Source organism: Syzygium oleosum, unplaced genomic scaffold, assembly GCF_021117445.2.
Source record: "Syzygium oleosum isolate NSW1041296 unplaced genomic scaffold, Sole_v2.1 Sole_v2.01, whole genome shotgun sequence".
NCBI classification, from domain to species: domain Eukaryota; kingdom Viridiplantae; phylum Streptophyta; class Magnoliopsida; order Myrtales; family Myrtaceae; genus Syzygium; species Syzygium oleosum.
Genome location: NW_026607485.1, coordinates 13,828,381 through 13,840,462, shown reverse-complemented (window position 1 = coordinate 13,840,462; position 12,082 = coordinate 13,828,381). Strand labels below are relative to the sequence as shown.

The 12,082-nt window shown below is 49.4% G+C and overlaps 1 pseudogene; it reads left to right on the top strand.

Annotated features, from left to right (window-relative positions):
• Nucleotides 1–839: 839 nt before the first annotated feature.
• The window catches only part of LOC115662021 (lipase-like), a 29,323-nt pseudogene continuing 18,080 nt past the window's right edge, over nucleotides 840–12,082 (top strand).

The following is a 12,082-nucleotide window of genomic DNA, read 5'->3' as shown; positions in this document are numbered from 1 at the left end:
AGTTTGTCCAAAAAAGCACGTCTCACTTTGTCAAGGCTAAAATACAACGCAAGAAATCGCCGTGCAAGTCTTTCTGAACGTTCCTATCTTAGCAAAACTTCCTTCGGTGCCCTCACGCAAACGACGAAATCACGGAATCTGACACCGAATGTACCCACCAGCAGAAGAAGATCCCGAGGGCAAATCAGGAAAGACTGTAAATTCGTCGTCCCCTGCTTCCTTTGCCCCAAATCGCTGTAGCTTTCAACTGCCCTCCATGGCGGTAGATTGAATTCAAGATTGAATTCGTGCAATACGGACAAAGATCGTAGTGAATGATCCCTCTGGTGTAAAATTGGATGTTTTCACAACATATAACTGACGAGCGTTGTGTTACATCTGGTTGGTTTTGTTAAGCCCTTAGATTGCCAAGTTCCGATCCATGCTCCGCCTGGAATATGTTGATCGAATTTCCTTTTATCTGTTCGATACAAATCTCAAATTCTGCTTTTTCCACTTTGAGGATAAAATTTGTTGAGTGTCTTAGAGTGATCGAATATCGGCTATTCAGCTTTTGTTCAGTTGAGTAATGGTTTGTAGCCTGTAGTTTTCAGTGGAGTAGCTTTGTGGGAAAGTGGAGCCTTTTGTTGTTTTCTTATTCCCCTTTCATCGCATGGGATTGTGCAAATAGTTCTTTCAGTTCACGAACGACCGCAAAAATATACTGAATGTTGTTTTGAGTTGATTTTTTCTTAAAGTGGTCCCCTCACTTGATTTGTCAAAATAGCTTGCAAGAGACGTAAGAACGTTGCTTCATTGCTTTTAATTGAATGAGCTTGTGACCGCATTTCAATTTGAAATTATCTCTACTGGTAAATGCAGAACTTAGAGTGAGGTCAAAGGCTCATAAAGCTGTTTACAATCACACTCTTGCCACGATATTGGTGGAGTATGCATCTGCCGTAAGTGTTCTTTAAAAAAAATTCACATTTACCTACAGCTTCTTGTTGTTACGCATCCGGTTTCATCAACTCAATGCAATACATTTGTAATTTAATGCAAAGCTTTTTATTTTGCAGGTTTACTTGTCAGATTTGACAGAATTTTTTAGTTGGACATGTCCTAGATGTGATGGAAAGACCAAGGTAATTTGACTACGTTGTAATATAACATTGTTGCTAAGGTTGAGTGAAGAGTGGATCCTCAATACTAAATAGCCAATTCTTGAGATGAGAAGATTTTGTGGGCATACGCTGCCTTGTCTTATGAGCTTTTGAACTGGTTATTAATGCCTTTTTGATCTAAAAGCAGGGTTTCGAAGTCATTGAACTTATAGTTGACGTTTAGCACTGCTTACACGTATATAATTCATGTTACAGTGGCCTATCAATTTGGATGCTTGTGATGCCTCCATGTTTGAATTGCATCTAATTGTTTGTTCTTATTTCTAAACCAATAATATATACATACATTCCTGTAGGCATATGTTGGGGTGGCCAAGGACCTTAATGCTATGGTTATAGCTTTTAGAGGTACTCAAGAACATAGGTATGCATGTTAACTCTAGCAATTCTTCCCCTCATAATTTTTTTTTTGGTCAGAAAAAGGAAACGACTTTCGTTACTTGAAATAAGTATGTGGATACACTTCTTTTGCCTTAACAACCCAATCAGCAATTCTATTGGACTTTCTATTAATATGGGCTAACTTTATATCCTTGAGAGCGAGTGGGCTTTTTTGATAAGGACTTGTACTTCACAATTGATTTGCGCTTCGCAAGTGAGTGCGTTGATCAGATTAGAACGGTCTCACTCCACTTTAAGTGAGACTTCAGTTTGCGTTGAGAAGTACATTAGGGTTTCCACCATGGTTTGCGCCTTTGCCTGAGCTGCTGAAAACGCCTTGATAGATCGCACAAAGGCATCAATTAACTTCCCAGAGTTGTCGTGGTAGACACCCGCCACTGTAACTTCGTTCGTTCCAGCCAAGTGAGCTCCATCAATGTTAATTTTTATTTCTCCCGGTTCTAGTGGCCGCCATTGATGGAGGCAGAAGCTTGCTGCTGTTATAGTTTCTTCTTCCTAGGGAGCCACCGATTGAGATTTCATTGCATCGCAGTGGCTTCATCCACTACTTCCTCTGGATCTGGCTTTTTCGCTCGAAAAAAAGAGCGGTTTCGAGCCTTCTGGATTTGCCAAAGAACAAATGCTAGAAGCTCAAAAGTGACCGACGTATGTTTAAATTTAGCTAACCATACTTCAAATTGCGATAAACCTTGGGCGGAGACATTAATGTTCAAAGCTGTATTTTTTCAGATTTTCCTCGTTCATGGGCAAAGAAGGAGAACATGTTCTACTGTTTCAGGGCTTTGATTACAAATGCTGCAGAGGGGATGAGGTAAGATGTCCTTTTGAATAGATTATTCTTGGTAGCGAGGGCATTTTGGCAAGTGCTCCATAGAATTTTTTTTATTTTGGGTAGGTGTGTGTGACATTCCGAATTTTGGCCCATTTTTGGGATTTATAAAACGGGTATTTCGTCAGTGCGCTTATAGTAAAAATCTCGCCCGGGAACTGATCACTCCCGGTTATTATTTTTAAATCTTGAGATTTCGCTAGAATCGCACTCGATCGAATTTGGCCGTTATTTAGAGCCCAAACTTTGGTGTCGAATTTCTTGGAAGTTCCGGGACGAAATAAATTGGACGGTGTCAATATTATCGTAGCCAGCGTTGAGATTGTCAGGAATAGTGAGAAAGTGGATTTTTGACCGGGTGCGAATTTGGACTAGTAGACCTCCCTCGTAGTGTGTTTTGGGTTATTTTCTTTTGGCCCTTTTTCCTAAATTATAATTAGGATTTTTGTGGACCGTGGAATAGTTTTCGGGTTCGAATCGTGACCGTTGGATCGCGATCATTGCTTTCTCTCTCTCTCTCTCTCTCTCTCTCTCTCTCTCTCTCTCTTTCTCCTCCTTCTGCCGCGCCTGCGCATGTCTGCCCATGCATGCGAGCGTCCCTCTCCCTTCTTTTCCGCTCACGTCTCCTCCTCTCTGTCTCCTCTTTTCTTTTCTTTTTCTTTTTCTTTTCTCCCTCTTCCCTTCCTCTTCTTCTTCGTCTCTTCTGCCCCCGACCCTTGCTTCTGCTTCTGCTTCTTCCTCCGCCCGACCGCACCTCGCCGACCGCCTCGCGCCGCCGTCGCTCGGCCGAGGCTGCGCCGCCGCTGCGCTAACCGCCCGACGATCACGTCGGTCGCCCCGTCGCCACAGTCGCTCCTCTCTCCCGACTCCCGTCCACCTCCGCGACTCCTCCCCCTCCAGCCCCCCGGCTTGCTCGGCCGCCCTTCGCCTCCGCCCGACGCCGCCCACGGTCGCCGTCGCCGCCGTCCTCCTCTCGCCGTCGTCGAGCCGCCGCGTGCGCCCGCGGCTCCGCTTGACGCTGCCTTCCTCCCCTCCCGGCCGCGCGAGCTCGGCTCCGCCGCCGCTGCCGCCGCGTTCGGCAAGTCCCGGCCCAGCCGTCGTGTCGCCTCGCCGGCCAGCCAGCCAGCCAGCCGGCCGGTCAGCTCGCCGGCCAGCTAGCCAGCTCGCCGGCCAGCTTGCCCGAGCTCGCCCAGCCCGCCGACCAGCTGCTGCCCGCCGCCGTAGCTCGCCTCCGTCGCCGTCCGGCCGTCGTCTGGCCGGCCCGGCTTGCCGGCCAGCCACCGGCCCGAGCGGCTCGCCGGGCCGAGCGTGCCCGGCCGTGCTCGAGCTCGCCGGTCGGCGTCCGGGCCGTGGCCGAGCTTGCCCGGCCAGCCGTGCCCGTCCGACCCAGGCGCGTCGCCCGTCCAACAGGCGCGCGTCGCCGGCCAGTGGCCAGGCGCCTTGCCAGTTCGGCCCGGGCACCTCGCCCGTTCAACTTGCCGTGCGCCCCGGGCATGCCGTTCGGCCACCGCGCCCGCGCGCGCGCGCCGTCCGGCCATTGTGCCCGCGTTGGCCGGCCACCGCGCCCGTTGACCCATGCCCGCGCCTAGTTCGACACTTGTTCACCCGGGCCATTTTAGGCCCGAGCCGATTTTCTCCGGGCCAAAACCAAGTAAGTGACTTCCTAAACCCTACCTAGTACTTTGGGTATTTTTAGACTTGTTTAGGATGTGATTAGTATCGGGTTAGGAATTAATTTAGGCGTGGGCTAATTAGATTAAGTGTGCCCGATTTATGAATTATTGTGGTGATAATTGTGTGGCTAATTTAGTGATTGACTGAGGTAAATAGCATGACTGAATTGTCGTGGCGCTTGTGGGTGAATTGGAATCAATTGAATGTGTTGACTTGAATGTCGGAATCGTGAGCTTGTGATTTGGAATTGAGATGATTGTAAGTGCATAATTGTGGCTATTGTTAGTGGGTCAATGATTGGCCTATCGTGGCGTTTGTGAGTGGAGTTGATAGCTGAATGTGACCGACTTGAAGGTCGGATTGATGGAATATTGTGGTGAGCATGCCTTGAGTTTGATTGGTACGATTTGTGAGAATTGCGAATTGTGTTGTGGTGCATGTGCATGAGAAAAGCCCGGATTGATCGGAGGGCTGACCTGTGGGGTGTTGACCCGGGTCGTGTGAAAGTAAGAAAGGTCCTGTGGGGTGTTGACCCGGGACAGAGCCCGGATTGATCGGAGGGCTGACCTGTGGGGTGTTGACCCGGGTCGTGTGAAAGTAAGAAAGGTCCTGTGGGGTGTTGACCCGGGACAGAGCCCGGATTGATCGGAGGGCTGACCTGTGGGGTGTTGACCCGGGTCATTTGAAAGCTTGTTTTTGAAAGGTCCTGTGGGGTGTTGACCCGGGACAGAGCCCGGATTGATCGGAGGGCTGACCTGTGGGGTGTTGACCCGGGTCGTGTGAAAGTTGGATGGATGCGCATGTGAAATGTGTTTGGGTTGAATTGGATGGACGTACGTGTGTATGGCGCTCGAATGATTTTGATGTGTTCATTGACTATTATTGCATTATTATGATTTGACTGATGTGCAGTGTGGGCATGGGGTTGGATGGCGAGGTAAGTCCATTTATGTGAATTATATATATGTAATCGGGTAGATTGCATGTACGACTTGTCTGGGTACGCATTGGCCTATGTGGGGTATAGGGGGTTGCTTATTGAGACTCGTTCTCACGGTTATTATATAACCATTTTCAGATCTGCGACCGTGATTGATTGGAGACGACACCAGGGTATCTCGGGGATGGAGGACGGGTCAAGTTACCCCATATTTTATGTGCCCCTCTTTTGTATAGCGAAGTAGGATACCCCATCATTATTCCCTTTTGATGTTGTATATTTGGAATTATTGTTTTGTGCTATCCCTTGTCATATTTTATTGTCTGGGTTGTTTTAAATTCGCTTCCGCTTGCCTTTATCGTTGGGTGTTTCGTTTGGGTCGGCGACGCGTCCTGGGACGTCGCGTTCAATGATTGACCATTGAGGGGTGTCGCGAGCCCGTTGGGGTTCGGGGCGTGACATCCCTGTTGATTTGGTATCAGAGCAAGGTCAGCTCGAACCAAGATGGTCGAAGCCTGGAGTGATAAGGAGCGATGACTTTGGGGTAGCCAGTGAGGGAGATTTGTGTGCCATGCGTACCTCAGACTGTGTGATTGTGATTTGCTAAGTGATTTTTATGCAATAATGTGTGAAGTGCAGATGCGTCTGGACTTGAGGTAAGTGCGCAATACCTGTTGTGATCGAGTGATGTTGGTGACTTGCTGGCTGCTTTGTGAATTGTGGTTATGATTTGGTGTCATGGATGATTGGCTATCTGCTAAGTGAATTGTTGTGATTCACTGCCTAGGGCTTAGACTGGTATAGTTGGCCTAGGTCTTTAATTCCCGAGGGGAATTATAGCAGGTAAGTGGGTGGTGTGAACCCTTGAACCCTGTGAGGTTGAGTAGTCGAGGTAGAGGTCGAGGTCGAGGTCGTGTAGGTCCGCAAGTTGGAGTTGCAGAGGATCCCGGGATGGGATGAGATTTTGAGGGCACTCGAGGGAGTTGGAATTTTAATGGGAAGGCAAACTGAGGAGCGAAATGCTACTGTTGCTACTAATGCCACTGATGCTGAGGCCATTATTGTCGCCGTTAATGGAAATGTTGGGAATCAAGGTCAAGGGCAAGTTAATGCAGTCAGATAGATGCATCAGCTGGTTGGAAAATATTTGAAATTGAAACCTCTGAAGTTCGATGGTAAAGGTGACCCTGAGGCTACATTGCTTTGGAGGTATTCGGGTGCACTGGTGAGGAGAAAGTGACCCTGGCTATATATCAACTCTAAGGAGATGCAAAGGATTGGTAAGAGGGCCCCAGAAGTGGGATATTTCAGAGGGCATATTTCTAAGCTGGGGTGTCGTTATCGAGGCCTTCAATGGGAGGTACTTTCAGAGAGTGCGTGAGGACAGAAAATGACAGAGTTTCTTCGGCTTCACTAAAATTGAATGTTAGTCGATCAGTACGAGGTAGAGTTGGTAAGGTTGTTTAAGTACGCACCAATGATAGTTAATGATCGTGTGGATAGAACAAGGAGGTTCTGGGATGGATTGAAATCGGAACTTTGCAATCAATTAGTACTCCTGTGTCTTAAGGGATTACAATGAGCTGTATGAGAGGGCTCGATAGTTGAAATGAATATGAGTGACAGGGCCGTCGCTTCTGGATCGTGGTACGCGCCGATTAGGGACAATAGGAACTTTGGAATGAAGTCTATGACAGAGAATCGGAGATTTGTCCCTCTAGTAAGAAAGGACTTTGGGAAGCCGAGTTACTACTCCAATACCGCATGTCGGTCTTGTGGAAAGAGGCACGGGAATGGCCCCCCCCGGTGGACTGGAGTGTATTTTGGATGTGGCCAACATGGTCACCAAGTGAGAAACTACCCGAACCGATAAGCTAGATCGTTAATACGGCAACAACAACCGCAAGTAGGACATTAAGCGAGAGCTGCCTCGCGTAATAACCAGATTAACCGCAGGCACAAGGAAAGATGTACGCGGTGGTTGGGAAGGAATCAGAGGATTTGTCTTGAAAGTCTGGATGCGTTATATGATGATAGTGGGTGCAATAAGAGAGGAATTTGAAATTATAACTTGAATGGTCATGTAAGACTTATAATCACTTATGGTGAATAGGTGCAATCGTTTTGGAGGATTTCTGAATTACTGATGACATTTTGGACTGGTTTGGAAGGATGAGTGTTGCTTAGAAATTTCGGATTTTGTAAGGAACCGGGGTGATTTAATTTGGGAGACTGTTGGATTGAAATTGGAGGGATTAAGCCTCGTCTTTGAGGTGTGGAAAGATAACTATCTTGTGATTAACTCGTTGGTTAAGGAGTCAAGGCTAGAGGACATAGCCGAAGTGTATAATCTTCCTGATGTCTTTCCTCAGGAATTGCCGGAATTGCCACCTGATAGAGAAGTGGAGTTTGTGGGTGAATTAGCCCCAAGGATAGAACCGATCTTGAAAGTGCCCTATAGGATGTCACTGTTGGAATTGAAGGAATTGAAGGTCCAAACGCAGGAGTTATGGGATAAAGGTTTTATTCGCCGAGTGCGTCTCCATGGGGAGCGCCAGTGTTGTTCGTGAGGAAAAAGGATGGATCCTTGAGGTTGTGCATTGACTACAGACAATTGAACCAGGTGACCATTAAGAATAAGTATCCGTTGCCAAGGATTGATGACCTATTTGATCAGTTGCAAGGGGCGTCGGTGTTTTCAAAAATCGATCTGAGGACTGGCTATCACCAATTGAGGATCAAGAAGGAGGACGTGCCGAAGTCGGCATTTAGGACGAGGTACGGACACTATGAGTTTACGGTAATGCCGTTTGGACTGACGAACGCCCCTGCAGCCTTTAAGGATTTAATGAATCGGGTATTCAAGGAATTTTTAGATCAGTTTGTGATCGTGTTCATAGATGATATTCTGGTGTATTCAAAGAGTTCCGCCGAGCACGAGGTACATTTGGAAAAGGTTCTACGGACCTTAAGGGAACACGCACTCTACGCTAAGTTCAGTAAGTGCGAATTCTGGCTTCACCAAGTGGCGTTCTTAGGACATGTGATATCCGGAGAAGGAATTGCGGTGGACCCGACAAAGATTGAAGCCGTCACGAATTGGCCGAGACCGACAACAGTAACCGAGGTTCGGAGCTTCCTCGGACTAGCAGGTTATTATAGACGCTTCGTGGAGAAGTTTTCGGCATTAGCGACGCCGTTGACGCGGTTACTAAAGAAGGAGATGAGGTTTGAATGGACGGATAAGTGCGAAAGGAGCTTCCAAGAATTAAAACAGAGATTGACGACCGCGCCAGTGTTAACGATCCCGTCAGGCCCGGGAGGATATGAGATTTACATTGACGCGTCGTTAAGAGGATTGGGATGCGTGCTAATGCAACACGGGAAAGTAGTGGCATACGCATCGCGACAGTTGAGGCCACACGAGCAGAACTATCCGACGCATGACTTGGAATTGGCCGCGATTATTTTCGCTCTTAAGATTTGGAGACACTACCTGTGTGGGGAGAAATTTCAGATTTATACGGACCATCAAAGTTTAAGGTACTTGTTCTCCCAAAAGGAGTTAAATATGAGACAGCGCCGTTGGATGGAACTCCTTAAGGATTACGACTGCGAGATTATGTATCACCCTGGAAAAGCTAATAAGGTAGCGGATGCACTGAGTCGGAAATCGAGCATCGCGCATATGATGGTCAAGGAGTGGACTCTGTTGGAGGGAGTTCGGGATTCAGAATTTAAGTTTGAAGTGAGTCATGTCTCGAGCCTACTTGCAGCGCTGAGGATTGAACCAGAAATACAGACTAAGATTAAGGCTTTACAATCGACGGACTCGGAGACTCAGAAGATTTTGAGTATGGATGCCACAAAAAGGAAATCAGATTTTCAGGTATCCGAGGATGGAATTCTAAAGTTCCGTGGACGGTTATGTGTACCCAGTGATACAGAACTGAAGGAAGAGATTTTGTCTGAAGCACACCGTAGCAATTACAGTATTCACCCGGGTAGTACGAAAATGTATCAGAACTTGCGACAGCATTATTGGTGGAACGGCATGAAAGTGGACGTAGCCAAGCACGTGGCCAAGTGTTTAACATGTCAGCAAGTGAAGGCACAACATTGTAAGCCGGGTGGAATGTTGTAGCCATTGGAAATTCCTGAGTGGAAATGGGAACACATCACGATGGACTTTGTAATGGGATTACCGAGAAGTCAAAAGGGTCATGATTCGATTTGGGTGGTAGTCGACCGATTGACAAAGTCAGCACATTTTCTACCTGTACGAAAGGACTTCGCCTTGGAAAGGTATGCCGAGATTTACGTGCGACAAATAGTCCGTCTGCACGGAGTGCCAGTGACAATCACTTCAGACCGGGATCCTAAATTTACTGCCGCCTTTTGGAAAAGTCTTCATGCGGCATTAGGAACGCAAGATTCTGATTTAGCACGGCCTATCATCCCCGGACGGATGGCCGATCCGAAAGGACGATTCAAACTTTGGAGGACATGCTTTGAGAGCGTGTGAGTTAGATTTTCAGGGCAAGTGGGAAGAACAGTTACATTTGGTGGAATTTGCCTACAACAACAGTTTTCAGCAGAGTGTCGGGATGGCACCGTTTGAGGCACTATATGGCAGGGCGTACAGAACACCATTGTGTTGGGATGAAGTGGGGGAAAGAAGTATAACGGGTCCAGAGTTAGTTCAGCAATCGGTGAAAACAGTAAAGGCTATCCGGGAAAGGTTGAGAACAGGTCCAAAGTCGTCAGAAAAGTTACGCAGACCGAAGGCGTAGGCCGTTAGAATTTCAGATTGGCGACCATGTATTTCTTAAGATCTCGCTAATGAGGGGACTATCTGGGTTTGGCAAGAAAGGGAAACTAAGTCCAAGGTATATAGGCCCGTTCGAGATTTTGGAAAGGATTGGGACGTTGGCCTATCGTCTCGCGCTACCACCAAATTTGTCTCAAGTGCACAACGTATTCCACGTGTCAATGTTAAGAAAGTATGAACCGGACCCGACCCACGTGCTGAACTACGAAGAGATAGACATGGATGACAGAGTGTCGTATGTGGAAAAGCCAATTCGGATCGAGGACAGAATAGAAAGAATGCTGCGGAACAAGAAACTTCCGATGGTCAAGGTGATTTGGGAGCACCATGGAACTGAAGGCGCGACGTGGGAAAGCGAAGAGTTGATGCGACACCAGTACCCTCATTTGTTTGAATAGTTGGGTTGAATTGTAAATTTCGAGGACGAAATTTTTGTAAGGGGGGAAGAGTTGTGACATTCCGAATTTTGGCCCATTTTTGGGATTTATAAAACGGGTATTTCGTCAGTGCGCTTATAGTAAAAATCTCGCCCGGGAACTGATCACTCCCGGTTATTATTTTTAAATCTTGAGATTTCGCTAGAATCGCACTCGATCGAATTTGGCCGTTATTTAGAGCCCAAACTTTGGTGTCGAATTTCTTGGAAGTTCCGGGACGAAATAAATTGGACGGTGTCAATATTATCGTAGCCAGCGTTGAGATTGTCAGGAATAGTGAGAAAGTGGATTTTTGACCGGGTGCGAATTTGGACTAGTAGACCTCCCTCGTAGTGTGTTTTGGGTTATTTTCTTTTGGCCCTTTTTCCTAAATTATAATTAGGATTTTTGTGGACCGTGGAATAGTTTTCGGGTTCGAATCGTGACCGTTGGATCGCGATCATTGCTTTCTCTCTCTCTCTCTCTCTCTCTCTCTCTCTCTCTCTCTCTCCTCCTTCTGCCGCGCCTGCGCATGTCTGCCCATGCATGCAGACGTCCCCTCTCCCTTCTTTTCCGCTCACGTCTCCTCCTTCTGTCTCCTCTTTTCTTTTCTTTTTCTTTTTCTTTTCTCCCTCTTCCCTTCCTCTTCTTCTTCGTCTCTTCTGCCCCCGACCCTTGCTTCTGCTTCTGCTTCTTCCTCCGCCCGACCGCACCTCGCCGACCGCCTCGCGCCGCCGTCGCTCCGACCGAGCTGCGCCGCCGCTCGCCAACCGCCAGCAGTCCTGTCGGTCGCCCCCGTCGCCTGGTCGCTCCCCTCTCTCTCCCGACTCCCGTCCACCTCCGCAGCTCCTCCCCGCCTCCGCAGCCCGCTGCTCGACCGCCCTTCGCCTCCGCCCGACGCCGCCCCACCAGTCGCCGTCGCCGCCGTCCTCCTCTCGCCGTCGTCGAGCCGCCGCGTCGCCCGGCAGCTCGCAGACGGTTTGCCTTCCTCCCTCCCGGCGCGCGCAGCTCGGCTCGCCGCCGCTTGCCGCCGCGTTCGGCAAGTCCCGGCCCCGCCGTCGTGTCGCCTCGCCCAGGCCCGGCCCCCGGCCCGACCGGCGGCGGTCCGGCTCGCCAGACCAGCTAGCCACTCAGCCGCCGGCTTGCCGAGCTCGCCGGCCCGCCGACCAGCCTGCCCGCGCCGTAGCTCGCCTCCGTCGCCGTCCGACCGTCGTCTGCCGCCAGCCTGGCTTGCGGCCAGCCACCCGGCCAGTAGGCTCGCGCTGGCCGCGTGCCGGCCGTGCTCGAGCTCGCCGGTCGAGCGTCCCCGGCCGTGGCCGAGCTTGCCGGCCGTGCCCGTCCGACCAGCGCGTCGCCGTCCAACCCAGGGCGTCGCCGGCCGTGGCCGGCGCCTTGCCCGTTCGGCCCAGTGCACCTCGCCCGTTCAACTTGCCGTGCGCCCCGGGCATGCCGTTCGGCCACCGCGCCGCGCGCGGGCGCCGCTGTCCGGCCATTGTGCCGCGTTGGCCGGCCACCGCGCCCGTTGACCCATGCCCGCGCCTAGTTCGGCCTTGTTCACCGGGCCATTTTAGGCCCGAGCCGATTTTCTCCGGGCCAAAACCAAGTAAGTGACTTCCTAAACCCTACCTAGTACTTTGGGTATTTTTAGACTTGTTTAGGATGTGATTAGTATCGGGTTAGGAATTAATTTAGGCGTGGGCTAATTAGATTAAGTGTGCCCGATTTATGAATTATTGTGGTGATAATTGTGTGGCTAATTTAGTGATTGACTGAGGTAAATAGCATGACTGAATTGTCGTGGCGCTTGTGGGTGAATTGGAATCAATT